Genomic DNA, 21793 nt, shown 5'->3' with positions numbered 1-21793 from the left:
CGACACGGTAATATTCAAAGTATTGCGTTATACACAATATACACTATCGACCCCTTTCAACATTCCCTCTCCGATGTGATAACACGTGTTCTTATCAGAGATCACAATCGGTGACTCCACTATTCCAAAGGCCTGACTCTTCCCACTTCCACCTTACAATGTGATAACAATCGCGGACCCAATAGCTTATTAAAGTCTCCCTATAATGTTTCGTCTCCGCTAGTGTCGTGCTATCGGAGTTCGGCACTTTCAATGGTCTTCCGCTCTACTTGAGGTCCAATGATGCGATATTGGTTTGGACCCGATATGGGTATGAACCAGATCTAATAGAATTTCAGGTCCAAAACTATACTCTGGCTAAGTGAATTTTCCGATTTCTCTATGTAAAACATAGTTTTATCTACGGGACTTAACAATACTTTTAAGAAGCCTGCGCTCACCGATATGAAGGGAAAAGCCCCCAACATGTCTAATATTAAGACTTAATTAAAAAAGAACAATTGAATATCCATTAATACACGCAGAACCACACAGACCCAGGACTGATACGTGTATAAAATACCAATTAATAGAGAGTCATTACTTCAGATGAACAGAGAGAGGTTTTGCAAAATGTCAATGCTTCCGGGCTTGACCTTCTTTGAGAGTCCCATTGTTTCTTATTTATAATTAATAGATAGAGCCTTCTTGGCCATTATCCTTTACAAAAACATGGCTTTTACATAAGTGATTTAAAGCAATAAAACTACTACAACTTATCATAAAGCGACTTATTACAACTTGATCTTTATTCTTAATTTTATCATTATCCTAAGCTAGAAAAGCATGAAACTTGCTGGCTAAAGGACCCCACTCCCTTGCCTGTCAATATTTTTAGATTTTTGGAATATGTTTGAAGATTTTTTCCTCTAAGTCACATGCTCCTACATCAGACTCCTGAGGACAAAATTCTTCATGGGCTCCTGTCCATGAGTTCATCTACAGAACTGCCCAGTTTTTGTAGCATGTCTTCTCTAACAAAAGTAGCTTCAGCGGTCAGCTGTCCCTTCCATTTTGCCAAATACTGGAAGTACTCTTGTCCCCTTGTCTTCTTAAACACCTTCTTGTCAAAAATTCTTTCTGGCTGTAACTCCTTTGTTGTGGGTAACTGTTTTACCCAGTCAATCTCTTGGATCTCTTGATCTTGTGTTGTATCATCTGCAATTCCACTTTCATACTTGTACAGGTCCGCAACATTAAAAATTGGTGATATTCCAACATCATGGGGTAACTCAATCTCATAAGCATTTGCAGAAAAATATCTTAACCCTCTGCATGGTCCAATTTTCTTGAACTTCAATTTATTATACTCCCTCTTTGGAATCCTCTCCTTTCTGAGATGTGCTAAAACCAAATCCCCAAATTCAAAGTTCACCTCTCTTCTCCTCATATCTGCTCTGGTTTTGTACTTGATGTTGCTATCCTGTAGCTGCTATTTCACATGTTCATGTATTGCCTGCATTTCTGAAGCAAAGTCTTCACCCTCTGCACTTCTCATTTCTTCTTTTCCCAAATTTCTTAATTCAGATATTCCTCTTGGATGCATTCCATAAACAATATGGAATGGAATCTATCCTATACTCCTATTAGGTGAGTCATTATATGCATATTCAGCTTGTGCCAATACTTGATCCCATTGCTTTGGATGTTCTGCAGTAAGGCTCCTTAAAAGATTGCCTAAACTCCTGTTCACCACTTCATTCTGTCCATCAGTTTGTGGATGATAGGAAGAACTGAAACTTAATTTAGTTCCCAGCTTCTTCCATAGTGTCCTCCATAAATGTCCAACAAATTTGGAATCCCTGTCTGAGACAATACTTTTGGGCAACCCATGCAATCTTACAATCTCCTTCAAAAACAAATTAGCAATGTGAGAAGCATCACTAGTTTTATAACATGGAATAAAGTGTGCCATTTTTTAAAATCTGTCCACTACAACAAAAAATTGAATCATTACCTCTTTGAGTCTTTGGTAAGCCCAACATAAAATCCATTCTTACCATATCCCAAGGCCTATCTAGAATTGGTAATGGGATATACAAACCTGTGTTTTGGCTCCTTCCCTTTGCATATTGATAGATTTTGCAAGTTCTCACATACTTCTCCACTTCAGATTTCATTTTTGGCCAGAAATAAAATCTGTTTAGCTGTTCAAAAGTATTCTTTATGCCAAAATGTCTGGAAAGTCCTCCACTATGTTTTTCTTTGATTAAATTCTCCCTCATCGAACAGTTTGGTATGCACAACTGATTTTTCTTAAATAACAGCCCATCTTGTAAGAAGTAATCCAACCATTTACTCCTATCCACCAAAACAAGATTTTTACAAGCCTCAAATGCCTCTTTAAAATCTGAATCGATCTCATATAATTCCTTAAGAAAATCAAAATCCAACACTTGGATTTGACTCTCTTGAAATAATACATTCCTCCTACTTAAGGCATCTGCAACTTTGTTTGATTGCCCATTTATATGCTTAAAAACAAAATGGAAACCTTGAAGATACTCTACCCATTTGTCATGTTTCTGGCTGAGCTTTGGCTGCTGCATTATAAAATGTAGTGCATGGTTATCTGAATAAAGGATGAATTCCTTTGACATTAAATAATGCCTCAATTTTTTTAATGACTGCACAACTGCGTAGAACTCCTTGTCATAAGAAGAATACTTCCTTTTTGAATCATTCAAGTTTTCACTAAAATAGGCTATTGGCCTATCTTCCTGGCTTAAAACACCTCCAATTGCTTCTCCACTGGCATCACACTTCACTTGAAAAGGTTTGTTAAAATTAGGCAGAACCAAAATAGGATTTTCAATGATTTTTTTCTTTAATAGCTGAAATTTTTTCTTTGCTTCAGCAATCCATTTAAATGGTTGTTTATCCTTCTTTATGGTCTCAATACTAGGTGCATTAATCCTACTAAAATTCTTGATGAATTTTCTATAAAAGCTAACAAGACCATGAAAACTCCTTACCTCAAAAACACTCTTGGGTGAAGGCCACTCCATAATTGCCTTGATCTTCTCTGGATCCATCTTCAGCCCTTCAGCAGAAATAACAAAACCCAAGTACACTAGCTCTTCTTTCATGAATGAACACTTCTTCAAATTCAACAATAATTTCTCTTGCTGCAACCTTTGTAAGACATAATTCAAATGCCTCATATGCTCCTCCTTAGACCTGCTGTAAGCTAATATATTGTCCAGATATACTATTACAAATTTACCAATGAAATCTTTAAAAACTTCATTCATGAGTCTCATAAATGTACTTGGTGCATTTCACAACCCAAAAGGCATTACTCTCCACTCATACAGTCCCTCATTTGTCTTAAAAGTGGTTTTCCACTCATCCCCTTCTCTTATTCTTATCTGATGATACCCACTTTTAAGATCTAGTTTTGAAAAATAATTTGCTCCACTCAAGCAATCCATTAAATCTTCAATTCTAGGAAAAGGATATATGTACCTAATTGTTATTTTATTGATGGCTCTTGAATATGTACACATTCTCTAGTCTCCATCTTTCTTCGGGCTTAGCACTATTGGTACTACGCAAGGACTCAAGCTTTCTCTGATCAACCCTTTGTCAAGCAATTCTTGCACCTGCTTCCTAACTTCTTCATTTTCTATAGGAGTCATTCTGTAAGCTACTTTGTTAGGTAGACTTGCTCAAGGTATCAAATCTATATGATGGCTAATTCTTCTAATGGGTGGCAACTCATTTGGCAAATCATCAATAATAATATCACAATATTTCTCCAACATTTCTTGAATTTCAATGGGTAAATCAAAAACTTTAGTAGAAGTCATTATTAACTCGGGTTTGCAAATTACGGAAAAATTTACCTCATGTTCTTCAATCTACTTCAAGTATTCCTTTCCTCCAAGTAACAGAGTTTTTGGATCAGTCTTCTTTCCTGGTACATCTTCTTCTTGCAGAGGCAGCAACGTATGATTGACACCATCCTTTCCAAACTTGTATGTGTTTCTTTTCCCATCATGCATGGCTCCTCTGTCATATTGCCAAGGTCTTCCAAGCAATATGTGACACACATCCATTGGCATCACATCACAAACAATTTTATCTTTATACTTGCCCACCTGAAATTCCACTTCACACTGTTCATTCACCAACAGTTGATGTCCCTTTTGCAACCATGACAACTTGTAAGGTGTTGGATGTTTCAATGTCTTCAGCTTCAATTTCTCCACCACTTCTGTAGAGACCAAATTATCAGTGCTGCCACTGTCAATGATCATCTGGCAACATTTCCCTTGGAATTTACACATTGTCCTGAATAAAGTCTTCCTTTGTGATGGTTCAACCACCTCCTTTGCTGGCTTGAGTAGAACTTTATTAACTACCAAAGATTCTCCTCTCTCTAGTATATTTTATTCTTCTATCACTGTTTCTACTGGTGCTTCTCCCTCAGCTTGACAAACAATGGCATTGGTCTGATTTGTTTCTGCACTCTCTGGGCACTCAAAAGCTCTGTGTCCCAGCGTGTTACATCTGTAACATCTTATTTCTCTTCCTCTTCCTCTGCCTCCTCTTCCTCTAGAAAAACTCCCTCTGCCTCTTACATCACCTCCTATGGGTGCATGCTGGGTTGAACTGTTGCTAGCTCCATCTTTAGGTGCAGCAGATCTTCCTCTACCACCTTGACTTCCCCTTCCTCGGAAAGTGCCTCTCCCTTTGGCAGACTACTTCCTCATGAGTTTTTCTTCAGCTTTCAGTGCTATCTGATAAGCTTCCTCTACTATTTTAGGAGACAGAAGACTTATTTCATCTTGAATGTCCATCCTAAGGCCATTCACATATCTAGCCACCTTCTCATCTGTATCCTAGGCTTCTCCAGCTCTTATGCTTACCTTGTAGAATTCCTCTGTGTATTATTTCACTGTCATAGACCTCTGTCTAAGATTTTGCATCTGTCTAAACAAGGTTTGCTGATAATTACTTGGTAAAAACTTACCTCTTAGCTTTGCTACCATCCTGCTCCAATTCTTGATTGGTTGTTTTCCAAGTCTCTTCCTTTCTGCCTGCACAACATCCCACCAATGCACTGCATGGCCTTTTAACTTGGTGACAACAAACTTCACTTTCTTCTCATCTTCTGTTTCTTCATAGTCGAAGAATTTCTCCATGCCATTAATCCAGTCTATCAATTCTTCTGGATTCAGTCCTCCTTCATATATTGATACCTCGGTCTTTGGCCTGGCCGTGGATCTCAACACTGACTGAAAGAACCTCATCTCAGGAGTAACTGCTACAGCTTCCTCCTCTGCAGCTTCAACCTCAGGTTCACTAACATCTCCATCATCTATGTTCCTGACTGTTGTTAATGCGTCCAATCTGGCTTGCATTTGTTGCACAACTTCCATTACTTCAGCATTTGCAACAGGCTATCCTCTTCCACGACGTCGTCGTCCTCTTCCAAATCTGAAAGCCATAGTAAATTTCCTTCTCTTGCTTCTGAGGTTCAATCCTTTGTCAGATGGCTACTCTGATACCACTAATGGTGGCCTGGGTGTAGGTGATAAAGACAACCTCTTAAATCTAGTTATAAATTCTTCAATTTCAGGCTGAATCTCCCTTTCTACTTCTAGTTGCGTATCAATCATCTAACGGTAAAACTGACAGCCACATGGGTTTTTCCCCAATCCCCCTAAGTGGTTATTGTTCACAATTGACAAGTCGGCCTTTGTTCCTATCGGAACTATAAATCCATAGGATTTACACAAAACACTATCGACACTTTAATAAATGGGGAAACTACGTTTTCAACACAAAATACACTATCAGTGCTTTTAATCACAGTCACGGCTTATAAACAGGCTTTGTGTAAATTCCGAAGAATTACACTATCGGCACGATAATATTCAAAGTATTGTGTTATACACAATATACACTATCGGCCCCTTTCAACACTCCCTCTCCGATGCGATAACACGTGGTGTTATCAGAGATCACAATAGGCGACTCCACTGTTCCAAAGGCCCGAATCTTCCTGCTTCTACCTTGCGATGTGATAGCAATCATGGACCCTATAGCTTATTAAATTCTCCCTATAGCATTTCGGCTTTGGTAGTGTCGCACTATCGGAGTTCGGCACTTTCAATGGTCTTCCGCTCCACTTGAGGTCCTGCGATGCAATATTGGTTCGGACCCGATATGGGTATGAACCAAATCTAATAGAATTTCAGGTCCAAAACTATACTCTAGCTAAGTGAATTTTTCGATTTCTCTGTGTAAAACAGAGTTTTATCTGCGGGACTTAACAATGCATTTAAGAAGCCTGCGCTCGCCGATATGAAGGGAAAACTCCCCAACAGGTCTAATATTAAGAGTTAATTGAAAAACAACAATTGAATCTCCATTAATACACGCGGAACCACACAGAACCATGACTGATACGTGTATAAAATACCAATTAATAGAGAGTCATTAATTCAAATGAATAGAGAGAGCTTTTGCAAAATGATAATGCTCCTGGGCTCGACCTGCTCTGAGAGTCCCGTTGTTTCTTATTTATAATTAATAGATAGAGCCTTCTCGGCCATTATCCTTTACAAAAGCATGGCTTTTTCATAAGTGATTTAAAGCAATAAAACTACTACAACTTATCATAAAGCGACTTATTACAACTTGATCTTTATTCTTAATTTTATCATTATCCTAAGCTAGAAAAGCATGAAACTTGCTGGCTAAAGGACACCACTCCTTTGCTTGTAGTTTTTTTTAGATTTTTGGAATATGTTTGAATATTTTTCCCTCTAAGTCACATGCTCCTACATCAGATTGACTCAATCCTTAGACATTGTTTAACCTGAGAAGAAGTTGAGTTAGTTTTGATTGAATTCCATAGTGGAGCTTGTGGAGGTCATATATCTGGGCTTACTATAGCCCAAAAAATCGTGCCTTTAGGTTATTTCTAGCCCTCAATGTTCAAAGATTGTATTGAGGTTGTCAAGAAATTTCATCCTTGTTAAGTTTATACTCAAAAAAGTGTGCGCGCATCCAACATTGATTTTTCATGTTATCACTGTCGGTCCATTTACCAAGTGGGGTATTGATTTTACTACTTGTAACCCAGCTTCGGCTAAGGGCCACAAGTATATTATCGTAGTAGTAGACTACTTCACCAAGTGGGTCGAAGTGATGCCTAATTTCAATAACGATGATGAGACACCAACTCTTTTCCTATTCAATCAAATAATTTCAAACTTTTGTATTCCTAAAGATATTTTCACTGATCATGGCAGTCACTTCCAGAATAAGATGATGTCTGAGTTGGCTCTGAATTTGGGATTTTGGTAGGATCATTCATCTCCTTATTATCCTCAAGCAAATTGACAAGTAGAAGTCGTCTATAAATCTCTTAAGACCATCCTGCAAAGGATTACCAATCAAGTTAAGTCCAACTAACACATCATGTTATATCATGCACTTTGGGCATACCGAATGTCTATTAAGATTGCTAAGGGGTTTACTCCTTTTCAACTGGTTTATGGGTTGGAATCAATATTTCTTGTAGAATGTGAAATTACATCCATAAAATTTGTAGTCCATCTCCCAAACACCTTACGTCTTGAAGAATGCCTCATTCATTTGGAATATCTCAATGACTAGCGTCGAGATGCATCCAAAATGAACAAAGCTCATAAGAAAAGAGTAAAGTCTCAGTATGACAAGACTGTATGACCTAGGGTTTTCTATGAAGGTGACCTTGTTTTGGTCTATAATCAAGATAAAGACACCTTGGTGGTAGGAAAATTCAAACCTATGTGGTACAGTCCTTATATGGTTAAAAAGGTATTGAATAAGGGTATGTATGAATTGGTTGACTTTGAAGGAAATGTGTTGTCGGAACCCATAAATGGGCTCTATCTCAAGATGTATTATGCCTAGGCTCTTGCCTATCATTTTCTTTGTTTTATAAATATTGCACATAGTCTTTTATTTATGTCTATGGGTCTCTTCGTGATGATGATATTGTTGATATGCCTTAACAAGTTTCGATGGGTGATTTGATGTATTTAGGATTCACAGATGGTGCTAGTAGACATACTCGGAATTTAGCTTCCGTCGCTTAGGTAATATATTATCCATCTGGTCAATTGTTAGTCTCAAGAGGCATATGTATTGGTCCTGCTTCTAAAAATATGGCTGAATACAATGTCGTTATCAATTTACTATCTGAAGCAATATCTTATGGTATTGAATCAGTAGTGGTTTATTTTGATTCACAATTGGTGGTGTCTCAATTAAATAACATCTATCGTGTGAGGGGTCCTTTATTACATCACCAATTTCTGAGAGTGAGATTAGTGCAAAGATCATTTACTTATATTACTTTCATTCATATTCCATGGTTAGATAATGCATTTGATGATTTGTAGCTAACCAAGCATTGGATTGACATACTAATCATTCATCACATTAAATAAAAAATATCACAAAATCATTTGTATATATGATCAAATCATCACAAAATATCTAATAGAGTATGTCAAAATATTACAAAATGTAGATGAATGTCCTACAAAATTAGGGCTTAAGCCCAATCACATCCATATGTAAAAAACAAATCAGTAATCTAAAAATCTAAGGCTACTGACCTTGCTTTGGATGAGCATCTTGAAAGAAGATGATGGCATTTTCCACTCGTCTGAAGACCCACAACCACTCTCATGGTACTCCAACCACTCATCTCTTTATAGCCTCAGGAAGATCCTCTACTGCTTCCATGGGAACCTAGCGAGTCAAACTCTCCAAGTTCCCCTAAACAACATGAAGAACTCTCTTAGACTCAGTTGTTTCTCTCTTCGCATCTATCCCGCGACGCCTATGCCTCGGTAGACCCTCAAGTCTCACTTGTCCAATATATGTATCATGATCATTTAATCCTGTACGATTTTTATTTCACAAAGAAAGGATTTTAAATTTCTTGAGATTATATTCAAAAAAAAAAATTGAATAAGTTAAAAATTAAAATTTTACCAATGTCACCCCATGAAACTCCTACTAGAAGTGCTAGCTATGGGTCCTCTTGGAAGTCCACACCTACATATGGGTAATCATCTATGTCCACGACTTGTTTCTCCCACCAGTGGAAGAACTTGTCATCGAAGGCCTCCCGAGTGGCTTTGCCTCCGCCAGGTTGCTTCAACAGATCTGCCCATTTGGCCATCCTAGGATCTCTAGGACTAATGATGGTAGTGACTACTCTAGGTCATAGCATCAGAATCTTCTCAAAGAAAAATGACTAAAGGATGATACCATAGCCAAATTTCTTTGTTTTACCCAGTCTGACTAATGTTAATTGTTTCTTCATGTTGATAAAGAGTGTTGTACACCAATCATAGACTATTGGTCTTAGAAATTATACTCCCAAGAACATAGAAGGTCGTGAAGCTTGATGCAATAAAGTTGAACCCGCTATCCTGGCAATGATAAAGAGGATGATTTTGATTGGAAAGTTCGAGATTACTTTTACTGGAACCTGTGATCCGACCTTGTTAGTATCTAGTGCACAGTATAAGTAAATATAATAAGCAATGTTAAGGCCTCCATGGGCCTTTCCTTTCAGGTCAACTTATTCTCCCCTTAGGGAAAGCCCTATTATGAAGTAGATATCCTCTACTTCAATTTGTAAAGTCATATGATCTATGATAAATAACTCATGCCCTTGGTCCCAATAATGAGCTAACATCTTCAACAATCGAGTCTATGTTTTCATGTTGGGCATCATGAAGAATTTGAGAAATCCACAAATTTTTAATCCATCCAACGATTCTTGATCCTCTAAGGCCGCATTATCAACATCAATATATCTCTTTCTCACTAAATGAACAACATTCAGCAAAATTGAGGGATTTCATCAATTAGAATTTTTTTTTTTCATTTTACTCTGCGTGTGCGTGACTTTCGTAAAGAACAGTCGCGTACACACACAAATTTTCCTTTCAAAACTTGCGTATAGGGATTTTTATACACATTTTCAAGTTGTTGACCCGCATACACACTAAGCATCATTTGAAAACAAAAAATTATTCTCTAAAATTGATTTAAAATCATGAAATATTGGATCAAATGGATGAGTTTAAGGATAAGAATTACTTAAAGATCGTATGTGATGAATTCTTCGGTGGATTTGATCGAATTGGTTTTCCAAAATTAGCTCCAAGAGCCCTCTTTTCAACATTTGGATGGTGAAAATGAATTGGGGTGAGTCCAAAAAGCTCTTTTATAGCCAAATTTTAAAAAACCCAGTTTTCTAAAGTTCAATATTTTTAATTTTTATGATTTTACGAACTTTTGACTTTTTGCTTGAAGTGTTGGGAGAGGTTAATTTTCAGGGTAGTGAAGACTTAGTGATGTTTTTCCACTATTTCAACTCCACGATCGCTGACCTATTGTAGAAGGTATCATTTTCTAACTAGCATATAGGTTAATACATATCACTTTTCCGTTGCATTATGCATGATGACCTCATCCTACTATATTTTTCCATAGGGTCAACCCTATTATGTTGCGATTTCTAACCACTTTCACTCGTTGTCTTGTTAAATCATAACATAGTGGTAGAGCATTTCCTTCCACGAGATTCCTAGTTATATGCTCGTTGACATATGTCACCCATGTTGCAAGTATTGTTGAGGCTTGGGAGTCCTCTTTAGTCCCACCATGACCTTGCATTGAAGCTTCATTCTTCTTCTTCTTTTTCTATTTTCTGGCCTTATAGTATATACCCTAGAGGCTCCCATGTGTTAAGTTGTACTATTGCATTGAATTTTGACTACTTGTGCCTCTTTTGGCCTTAAGCCAACTTCATTTGGACTCGTGTATAAGCCAATTTTGACCATGACCTTTCTACAAGTTCAAAGCATGCATTCATTACCCTTTGCAACTTGACACCTATTTTTTGTGGAGAGAACATCCCTCGAGTGTCGATGACCAGCATCTGCCACCTTACATTGAGCATAGGATTGTTCCAGTCCCAGGAAATAGTACACTTTCCCTTAACATTCGTTCTCTCCATTGTACTATAGGCATTCTTTTATTCTTTTTCAGCGTTAAATATGAAAAATACAAAAAAAATAAAATATTCCAAAAAAAAGAGCAAGAACAGGACAATTTCTTCATTATTTGATGGCAACAAGAGTCAGTCATTTCGCCATTGAACAAAGCACTTAAAATGAGACTTTCCTCCATCGGGACGGGACTTAGTCCGACTTTAGGGAAGTCATAACCTTGTTCGTGAGTAATTCCTCCTCCGATTGGTTATATCTTCCAATCATATGGAGAGTTAGTTAATGTCTCCTACATTGCAAACTTTTACAAAGTTATCTTATGTTGCCATAAAGTCACATCAAGTCGTGCTTTTGTTCAAGGGAAGTAAACCTATTGTCATCCATTCCGTGGTGTCTCTTAACTCATTTATGTCAGCAATACCCAGCCTGTCAAGTTATATTCAGTATCACATTAGCTATTTGGTCCTTCACTCGTGCTGGTTAAGGAGGTCCCCATTGACTTCTTATTCACGGGTATGATCTTATCCTCTCTAAAAAACTGCTCTAAGAGTAGACCTAGAGTCGCACCCTGGCCCTATTTACATCATTGATAGGTGACCTTGTGCTCAACATCGATCAGTATCATGGATCTTTGACTGAGTGGTTTCCATTGTGTTCGACGTCATCTTACATTATCACACATTGGGATTCATGAAGTACCTTGGTTTCCATTTGACCCTATTGGTGGATTCCTCACCTCTGTGTCAACTTTCATTATTGGTTGGTTCAGAAGATTTTTGTCATGCACTAGCCACATCTTGTGTACATCGGAAATGTACTTCATAATTGTTACTTCATCTCTCTTCATCTGAGTTCTTCTAAATTATTGGCATGTAGATTACACTCGCGCTGGTTAATGTGGGATGCCTTAATGCCTTCCTTCTAGCGGATCTTTTCCCATCAAATCTGTCTCATTTCTCTGGGAATAAGGTCTAGAGTGTTTTTTTCAATACCTTAGGGTTTGCAGCCATTAGTGGCAGACTCATTCACTATCGACAGTGAGAATACATCAATGTCTCCCGATTGGTAGATTCTTTCAAGTGTTTTACTTCAACACATTTATTCACACTTGTTAAATTGTACTGGGGTACCTTGACACTCCTTATCATTATTGGTGAGTTGTCTCACTTTTTTTAACAGTATACATCAATGAAAAATAATCAAATGATTTATCACATGGTCAACTTTAGCTCATTTATCCCCATAGTGTGGAAATGTACCATCAGCGGTCGGTGAAGACCTCGGGTTTTGTTAGCATTTTGGTTCACTTGACAGCTCCTTCAGTTTTCTTCTAGCGACACCTTCCACCTTTATATGTTATAGTCCTTCACAACAACATCTTATATGTTGGCACCCAAGTTTATGAAGTACCATTATTCCACCTATATGACTTGGTACTTTTATGAGAATCAATTATGCAGCATCATTGATCAGACAATATTCTTGCTTCATTGATCAAATGTTCTTATATATGTGATATTGATACATAGCTCCATTGTGTTCCTTTGTAGCTATGATCTGATGATCCATTATGTATCTTGCAATTCTATATCTTCTTTATACTTAATCAATAAACATGCTTTATTACTTCTGAGCATAGGTATGCCCGCCTCAGACATGATTTTTATTTCTGACTCCTTCCACAGGTATTCAATGAGTTCGAATCTGGTGATATCCCCTCGGGTTTTAGGATGACTCCTCTCTCTATACTTAATATATTTTAGCCATCATGTACCCCTTCTGACCTCATATATTAGTGGGAAATTTTTATAGAATCATTTAGCACTCCTGTAGAGTTGATGCTCTTATATGGCCCTGTGCAACCTTTTCCCACACAGAGTTGATATCATATTAAAAAAAATATTTAAAATTCCATACGTGACAACACGTACATTCATGGGTTCTATAACTATATACCCATGTATACCTTTTAAAATATGAAAAAATAAAATAATATGCTATTTTTCGGGCGGTGTTCATTGATTTTACTGAGAACCCACCTATAGGAGCTTGTAGCACAACTGTATTAACTAATTTTAGGAGGTATATATACACCCCTTGGGTAGTACTTAAAGACATAAGAGAAGGGCTATTGACATTATAGCCATTTTTCTCCCAAATCAAGTTTGATTTTCCCATTCCTCCTACACTCCTAGTCTCTATGGAAAACCTGGTTTCCTTTGCAGAGATGTTTATCATCTTTATAGCATCTCCTTGCATTTGTTAGAGAGTGTTGACACCTAATCCTTTGCGATTGGGTGAATTTGGAATGTGAACAATCATCAAGAAGATGAACTGATCAGTCACATTCATGTATATAACAATAGCTACCTAATGAAATAAACGAATCAGTTTTTCTGCCAAATCTGGAGTTACTCCTGGCCTGACAAGGTATCAGAGCCAGTTCTTAAAATAGTTGTAACTCCCTTCATTTCTGCTGTTGTCCTCTGTCGTTCTGACCTGAGCTCTGTCCTCAAACGCCTCTGTCATTCTGCCACACCTGCGCTGCCCTAAATTCACTCAGAATCCAAAACCGTTCCAGCGCCTCTGGGCTCTGTCCACTAACGCATCTGTCCACTGAGCTTTCGATGCCAAAGAGTTGTTGTGGCGGTTGAAGGGAAAGCGACTGCTGTTTGAGGGGACTCGAAAATATGGTACCGTAATAGAGCCATTGTAACCTGGAAGCCATTGTGCGGCATACAGTAGTGTAAAGAATCGCTCCAAAGATTTAAAAATTGCTGTTGAAAAATACTTCCGGCGCAGTGGAGAACAGTAAACGTTGGAAGTTGATATTTGATTTGCTATCTGCTAACCCCTGCATTGTTTGAATCAAGCATTTTTCTAGTTCTTCGAACCGCGGCATACTGTCCACCTCTCAAAATTGCTTGCCATCATTAAGTTTAGGTGATTCCGTTCCGCGGACGTTTGGGCAGACCCATGAGCTAGGCCGGTGTATTACCCGCCATCCTTACTGCATGCTATATTCTTCCAAGACTACCCAGCAATGGACTGACATGGTAGACGGTGTAATTGATCTCAGATTCGCCCTCTAATACCATGTCCCGCGGACGTTTGGGCAGCGTTTAACACAAGTGCTCAATTTTTATGTGATATATATATGCGGTGATATATGTTACAGTAGCAGCGTTTAAATTTTTATGTGATATATATATGCGGTGATATATGTTACAGTAGCAGTGTTTAAATTTTTATGTGATATATATATGCGGTGATATATGTTACAGTAGTAGCGTTTAACACAAGCGCTCAATTTTTATGTGATATATATATGCGGTGATATATGTTACAGTAGTAGCGTTTAACACAAGCGCTCAATTTTTATGTGATATATATATCTATATATATATATATATATATAGTAGATATATATATATATATATATATATATATATATATATGCTGTAATATATGGTACGGTGATAGCGTTCAACACAGTGCTCATATTTTACAGTGGCAGCGTTTAACACAAGCGCTCAAATTGTTCATGCAGTGATATATATGTGGTGATATATGTTACAGTGGTAGCATGTTATCAGCATTCGTTTCAATAGTCAATAATATATAAATGGCGTAGCAGAATCAGAATCATTCTTTTAGCAGCAAAAGTTTTTTTTTTTCTCCACAAAAGCACATTCTTTTTGCCATTAGAAGTATTATTCTATCAGCAGAAGTTATTTTTTTTCCACAGAATGCATTCAATCATCTCTATGGTAGGAATAGTTCTCACTGGCAAGGAGAACTACCCTGAATGGTCCCGGATGATAAAACACACCCTCATCTTCAATGAGTTGTGGAAAGGAGTCTGTGTCGGAGAAGGAGAAAATGACCCACTGCAGCCTACATCAGACAAAGAGCTCGTCATTTGGGAAAACAAGAACAACAAAGCCTATGCATTAATCGCAGCATCTGTAAATGAAGAAGTAAGTCGCCATATTTCATCATATTCAACTGCCTTTGAAGCTTTACAAAAGCTGAAAGAACTCTATGACTCACATTCTGCACTTGAAGTTGTTCAGCTCATGATTAAACTCTTCACTCTTGAACTGAAAAATAATGATCCTCTTGCTCTTGCATCTGAAGTAAATTCTATAATGCATGGTATTAAATCCACTAAGGTTGAGCTGGATATCCCTCTTATTGCTTTTCTCAAGGCACTCTATCCTACCTACTCCAATTATCTTGAGTCTTTACAAGCAAATGGAAATCTTAAAGATATAACCTTTGACTCTCTTGTGAAAAAGTTTGCTGAAAGAGAGAAAGCCTTTGGAAAGAAGACAGTCCCTGAATCTTTTGAAGAGACTGTTTGCCTTGCTCATAAAGAAAAGCATCCTGCTCAAGATTCTACAAGAGGAAGAGGTGGACGAAGAGGAAGAGGAAGATACTTCAGAGGCGGGGGGGGGCAGACATTCTCAAGCAGAAAAAGCAGATCTGCATTGCATTCGCTGCAAACAAAATGGATCACATGATGCTTCTACATGCAAGCTACCATGGGACAAAATTGAGTAGAAAAGAAACCAGTAGAAAGGTAAAACTGATGATACAGACAAAGGTAAAGCACCTGAATCCGCTCACTATATTGAGGCACAATGTAACATTGGAGTAAATGAAGATTTGTTTAATGCTTCACTTGCTTCTTCGAAAAATGATTGGTTGTTTGATTCAGGAGCAACCTGTCATATGACTCATAGGAAAGATTTTTTTGAAGATTTCACTGACAATGTTGATGGAGCAGTATACTTTGCAGATCAGTCAAAAATCAAGCCATCAGGGCTTGGCACAATTAGGCTTAAACTGCCTGGTCTTCCAGACTTTCTTCTGGATCATGTTCTATATCTCCCACAGCTCAAGAGAAACTTGTTGTCCTTGGTCCACATTCGCTAGCAAGGTCACTCCATTCATATGTTTGATGGCAAGCTTGAGGTAAGAAAAGCATCTGACCACTCACTTGTCATGAGGGGAATAGAAGAAGAAAGGCTTCTCAAACTGCAAGGAACCTCTGCTCATGCACAACATTTCTCATATATTTCTCATCATGAAGAAGGTACACTTCCATCAAGTTTATTATGGCATGCTAGATTTGGACATTTAAACTATGACAGTCTCCGCTTATTGAAGAAAAATGGTGTTTCTGGTTTGCTTACAATTCCTAGGAAACATAAGCAATGTGATGCTTGCATTCTAGGAAAGCATAGCAAACAGTCTTTTCATGACTCACATTCAAGAGCACATAGGAAGCTTGAACTTATTCATTCAGATTTATGTGGTCCAATGCCTGTTTCTTCTGCAAATGGAAATAAATATATCATGACATTTATTGATGATTACACCAAAATGTGTTGGGTTTATTTATTGAAGAACAAATCTGATGCTTTTCAAACATTCAAGAATTTTCATAAATGGATTGAAAATGATGCACAATCTCATATTGGGTCTATTCGCACTGATAATGGAAAAGAATATACATCAAATGAATTTGAACACTATCTTCGCCAACATGGGATTAAACATCAAACAACTGTGCCTTATAATCCCCAACAGAATGGTGTAGCTGAAAGAATGAATAGAACAATCTTGAATATGGTACGATCCATGCTCTTTTTCAAAAATGTAACGATAATTTTTTGGGCTGATGCTGTTCTATGTGCTGCATATATAAAGAATAGATGTCCATCTAATGCTATAAGAAACAAGACTCCTTATGAATTGTGGTATGGACATGTTCCTTCGGTAAAACATCTCAGGATCTTTGGTTCCACCTGTTATGCTTTGATACCAAAGGTACATAGAAACAAACTTGGTGCTAGAAGTCGTAAGTGTATCTTCCTGGGGTATTCAAACACCTCTAAAGAATACCGCCTCTATGATGAAGTAAATAAAAAGTTTGTTGTATCTAGAGATGTCATTTTTCTGGAATCATCCAAATCTGACAATGTTGTTGAGTGGCAACTTGATCGCTTGGATAGATTCGCAAAAACAAAATCATTTCAAGAATTTGATAATCAGATTCCACATCTTGAAGGGGGGGTTCCTATACTAGATCAACATGTTGAATCTTCTTATGAAGAACAACCTCCCTTGCATGAAACTCCAACAACGGATGATGCTTTAAGTGATGTAATTGATAGAATTGGGAGACTCAATCTTGATTCAATCCCAACTCAATCAACAGAGCAGCCTAGACCATCTCAGAAAGGTCCCCCAAAGTGGCTGACAAAGACACTTGAAAGTGTTCATCCTGATGAAATTGGAAAAACAGGAACCAGAAATTCAAACCGACAAAATGGAGGTGATGTAGATGACTCTAATTCACCTGTTGATATGGATGTTACTTATGATTGTGAATTGAACTTGTCTACAAATTTTGAACCAACTTCCTTCAAAGAAGTTGCTTCTCATGATGAATGGAAAGAAGCGATGAAAAAGGAGTATGATGCCCTCATAAAGAATGGCACTTGGAAGCTGGTTGATCCTCCATTTGGAACCAAACCAATTGGCTGCAAGTGGGTCTACAAGAACAAATACAAAGCTGATGGCTCACTTGACAAGCACAAAGCTAGGCTTGTGGCAAAAGGCTTTGCACAAAAGGAAGGGGTCGATTATGAGGAAACTTTTGCCCCCACAACAAAATGGGCCACCATCCGGACACTCTTTGCACTAGCTGCTCAGAACGGTTGGAAAGTCCATCAAATGGATTTAAAAACTGCATTCTTGAATGGAGATCTAAAAGAGAATGTTTTTATGTCCCAGCCTGAAGGATTTGCTGTGAAAGGACATGAACATAAAGTATGCAAACTTGTGAAGTCCTTGTATGGCCTCAAACAAGCACCACGAGCCTGGTATGAAAAACTAACTGAGCATCTTCTGAAACTCAACTTCAATCATTTTGATCTTGATGATGCAACTTTATTTGTCAAGAAAGTTGGCAAAACATTTGTATATCTTGTGGTATATGTAGATGATCTTTTAATGACAGGGAACAATGAAAGCTATATTGCATCCATAAAGAAAGAATTAGGAAAAAGTTTTGAAATGGCTGATTTGGGCTATGTTCATTACTATCTTGGCGTTGAAGTAACCCAACATCCAAAATCCATATTTCTTTCTCAAAAGAAATACATTGGAGATTTGTTAAATAGATTTGGTATGACAGAGTGCAATCCTCTTTCTACTCCAATGGAACAAAACTTAAAGCTCACATCTATTGAAGGAAAGGAATTTGAGGATGCAACAAAGTATAGACAGCTTGTAGGAAGTCTCATCTACCTCACTACTACCAGACCAGACATTTCATTTACTGTTGGAATCCTCTCCAGGTTCATTCAAAAGCCTTGTGAGGGACATTGGTCTGCTGCAAAAAGAGTTCTAAGGTACTTGAAGGGAACTCAAGACCTTGGAATCAAGTATACACAGGTGGACGACTTCAGCTTGATTGGATACTCTGATTCAGACTTCGATGGAGACAAAGAAACTGGAGTATCTACTTCAGGATATTCTATGAGTCTTGGATCAGGAGCTGTCTCTTGGAGATCACGCAAACAATCAGTTCCAGCAGATTCCACAACAGAAGCAGAATACGTGGCAGCAGCTGAAGCAACGAAAGAAATTGTGTGGCTCAGGAAAATTCTTGAAGATTTGCAGGTAAAACAAGTACAATCAACTCCACTCATGATTGACAACACCTCTGCAATAAAGTTGGCCAAGAACCCAAAGTTCCATGATCGTACAAAGCACATCAATACTAAATATCATCTGATCCGACATCATGTTGAGGCCAAAACAATCCATCTTCGTCATTGTTCCACAAATGAGCAAATTGCAGACATCTTCACCAAAGCGCTTGGAAGAGAAAAGCTTGAAAGATTCAGAACGATGCTTGGACTCACCAACATCCCTTCAGATTAAGGGGGGGAATGTTGACACCTAATCCTCTACGATTGGGTGAATTTGGAATGTGAAAAGTCATCAAGAAGATGAACTGATCAGTCACATTCATGTATATAACAATAGCTACCTAATGAAATAAACGAATCAGTTTTTCTGCCAAGTCTGGAGTTACTCCTGGCCTGACAGAGAGATTGTCTTTGTGGCTCAAGCTATATGGATCCAGAGGAAGGCTTCGCTAGTGCTTTGGCTTGGATCAGGTTGTACCTTTCCTTTACCTATTGTTGTTAATCAATAAACAACCTCATGTCTTGTTCTTGATATGTTATTGTCTCATGAGTAGTAATTTGTATGCTTATATATGATGATCTAACATATCTTTTATGTATGCACATTGAATTATATATCATGTATATGCTTCTGTGAATTAACTTGCAGTCCTGCTCGTTCTAGAGGAAGCAAAGGGTTTGGACCCTACGGGAACATAATCAAACATAGGACCTACGGGTATGTTTCCAAGTCCCCATTTAGTAATTCATATGTTTATAATGCTTGATTGATTGCTCTTTATTGATTATCCTTTTTTACTCTTTTGAAGTTGTCAACCCTTACCTTAGGGAACTTTTCCTGCAAATAGAAGGACCATGATGCAAAGAAGTAAATTAATGGAGCCGGTCTCAAACAAAAAATGAGAAAACCTCAATATTCCTTACACACTATGAAGAATTAAATGGAAAAGAGTGTGGGTGCAAAATATTTGACCAAAATATCAGAGTGCCATGCTAAAGTATATCTCGAGCACTGGAGAGCCATGTTCTCTATTCAGGTAAAATTTAATGGAGGAGCTCTTTGAGTGTGCAGGTTGGATTAAAATTTAATTCTCAGAATGGAAAACACTCAAAATCCCATTCTTAGATTTAATTAAACTACATAGGTTGGGTAATTTGATGCAAAAGCAGGATGGATATCCATGCATAGAGTACACTCAATCAGTGTTTCTGTTAGGACAATCCAACATTGTTCCTTGTGTAACAGAGGAACAAAATTGTGGTCTTGAGTGGTACAAAGTGGGAAATGCAACATTTTTGAGAGCTAAGGAGAGATCTATGAGTGTGAGTATTTTCCTATGAGAGGCTGTGTGTTTCTGTGCAAAATAAGAGGCCGAGAGTAGAACATGTTAACAGTCTGAAGCATTGAGGGCCGAGAATGGACTACTAAATATGTTATTGAAAATCTGGAGGCAAAGAGCTGAAGGTGTGCTTCTATAGGGTGAGATGAGTGAGAAGATAGTGCGATGAGGATTGTGTATGAGTGAAGCCTGATGAGCATAAAAAATGACCAAAAGTTGATGAATACATTTTGAAAATAGCAAAAAGAAATGATAAAAATAGAATCCAGAATATTCCAATTTTAATTTGTCCTTGAATTAAAATTGTGAATTAAATTCGAATTTAGCCTCACCAGTTTCTTGGAAATAATTAATTAATTCATATTGAGTTAATCAGTTGGAGAATTTCAAGTTAGAAGTCTTTCTGAAGTCATGCAACAGTTATCCCTTAAATTAAGGAAATTATCCCTTAATTAAGGAGATAAGGATGAGTTATATTTGAGTTGTAATTAGTTAGCTCAGTTTACCGAGTTAAGTCCATTTAAATTAGTTCCAAACTATTTGAGGAACTAATTGTGAGTTCAGTCAGTTAATGCATGCATGCATCCAACTAGTGTACTCCAGATAACTGAATATTCTCTCATCAGAAACTCATGCATGTCTATTCATAGAAAAACCCAGTTGAGCTAAATGTCAAGGACAGGTTACTCTCAGTTGCATGAGTTTTCCTATATAGGAAACTCATCCATGCAGAAGGAATAAGGTTCCTTGAGGATTCCACAGTTTTACATGGTGTGAGATCAGTTTTACACTTGGTAACAGTAGGATCACCCAGGAGAAACAAAAAGCAAGGAAATTTGAGGCTTGGAGGGTAGAGGAGAAGGTTTGTGAGAAGCCTTGTTTGCCTGTGAGCATCCAGGAGGATTGTATTGAGAGCTGGTTAGCTGTGAGAGCTAAAGCTTTGTGTAATTCTGAGATAATTCCACCTTGTATGATAATACACATAGTGGGGTTTTTAGCTGAGGCTTTCCCCTGAATATTCTTCTGCGTTTCATGTAAATTGATTCTTCTTCTGGTTATATGTGTTCAACTTTGATTCAACTCAATTTTAAGTTTTCGCAAAGAAAATTGATAGTAGAAGTAGGTTATAGTATTTTGCTTTGGTATATTGCATTATCAGGTTAATCTATAGTCAGATTTTCTGCATAGTCTTAGAGTGAGATTTGTAAAGAATTTGCAGAATTTATACATGGTATCAGAGTTGAGTTTATCAAAGTTGTGAATAGTATACGAAGAAGAGAATTTGAAGTTTGAAGTTCGGGGTTGCAGGTGCAAATCGAATTCTTATTATACTTCAAGGTTGGCCAATGGCATTCTATGGCTTGAGACTTGAGTATGCCTTGGAAGGAAGCTCAAATTACACAGCATGGAAAGATAAAATGGAAGCTGTATTAGAAGACAATGGCTTGAAGGATTTCATTGATCAAGAAATCCCAAAGCCAACTGCATCTAATGCACAAGAATTGGCTGAGTGTAAGAAGTGTGTGGCGGGGGCGAGATGGATCATCCTAGAGGGAATTCAAGACCATCTTTTCTCGAGTCTCCATGGGAAGGATACTCCATATTCAATGTGGAAGACATTGGAGGACCTCTACCAGAACAGTAG

The sequence above is a fragment of the Pinus tabuliformis genome, chromosome J (genome assembly GCF_031772625.1).
Source record: "Pinus tabuliformis cultivar Carrire ecotype Pingquan chromosome J, CPIR1, whole genome shotgun sequence".
NCBI classification, from domain to species: domain Eukaryota; kingdom Viridiplantae; phylum Streptophyta; class Pinopsida; order Pinales; family Pinaceae; genus Pinus; species Pinus tabuliformis.
The sequence above is the reverse complement of the archived record's forward strand: the minus strand, read 5'-3'. Positions refer to the sequence as shown.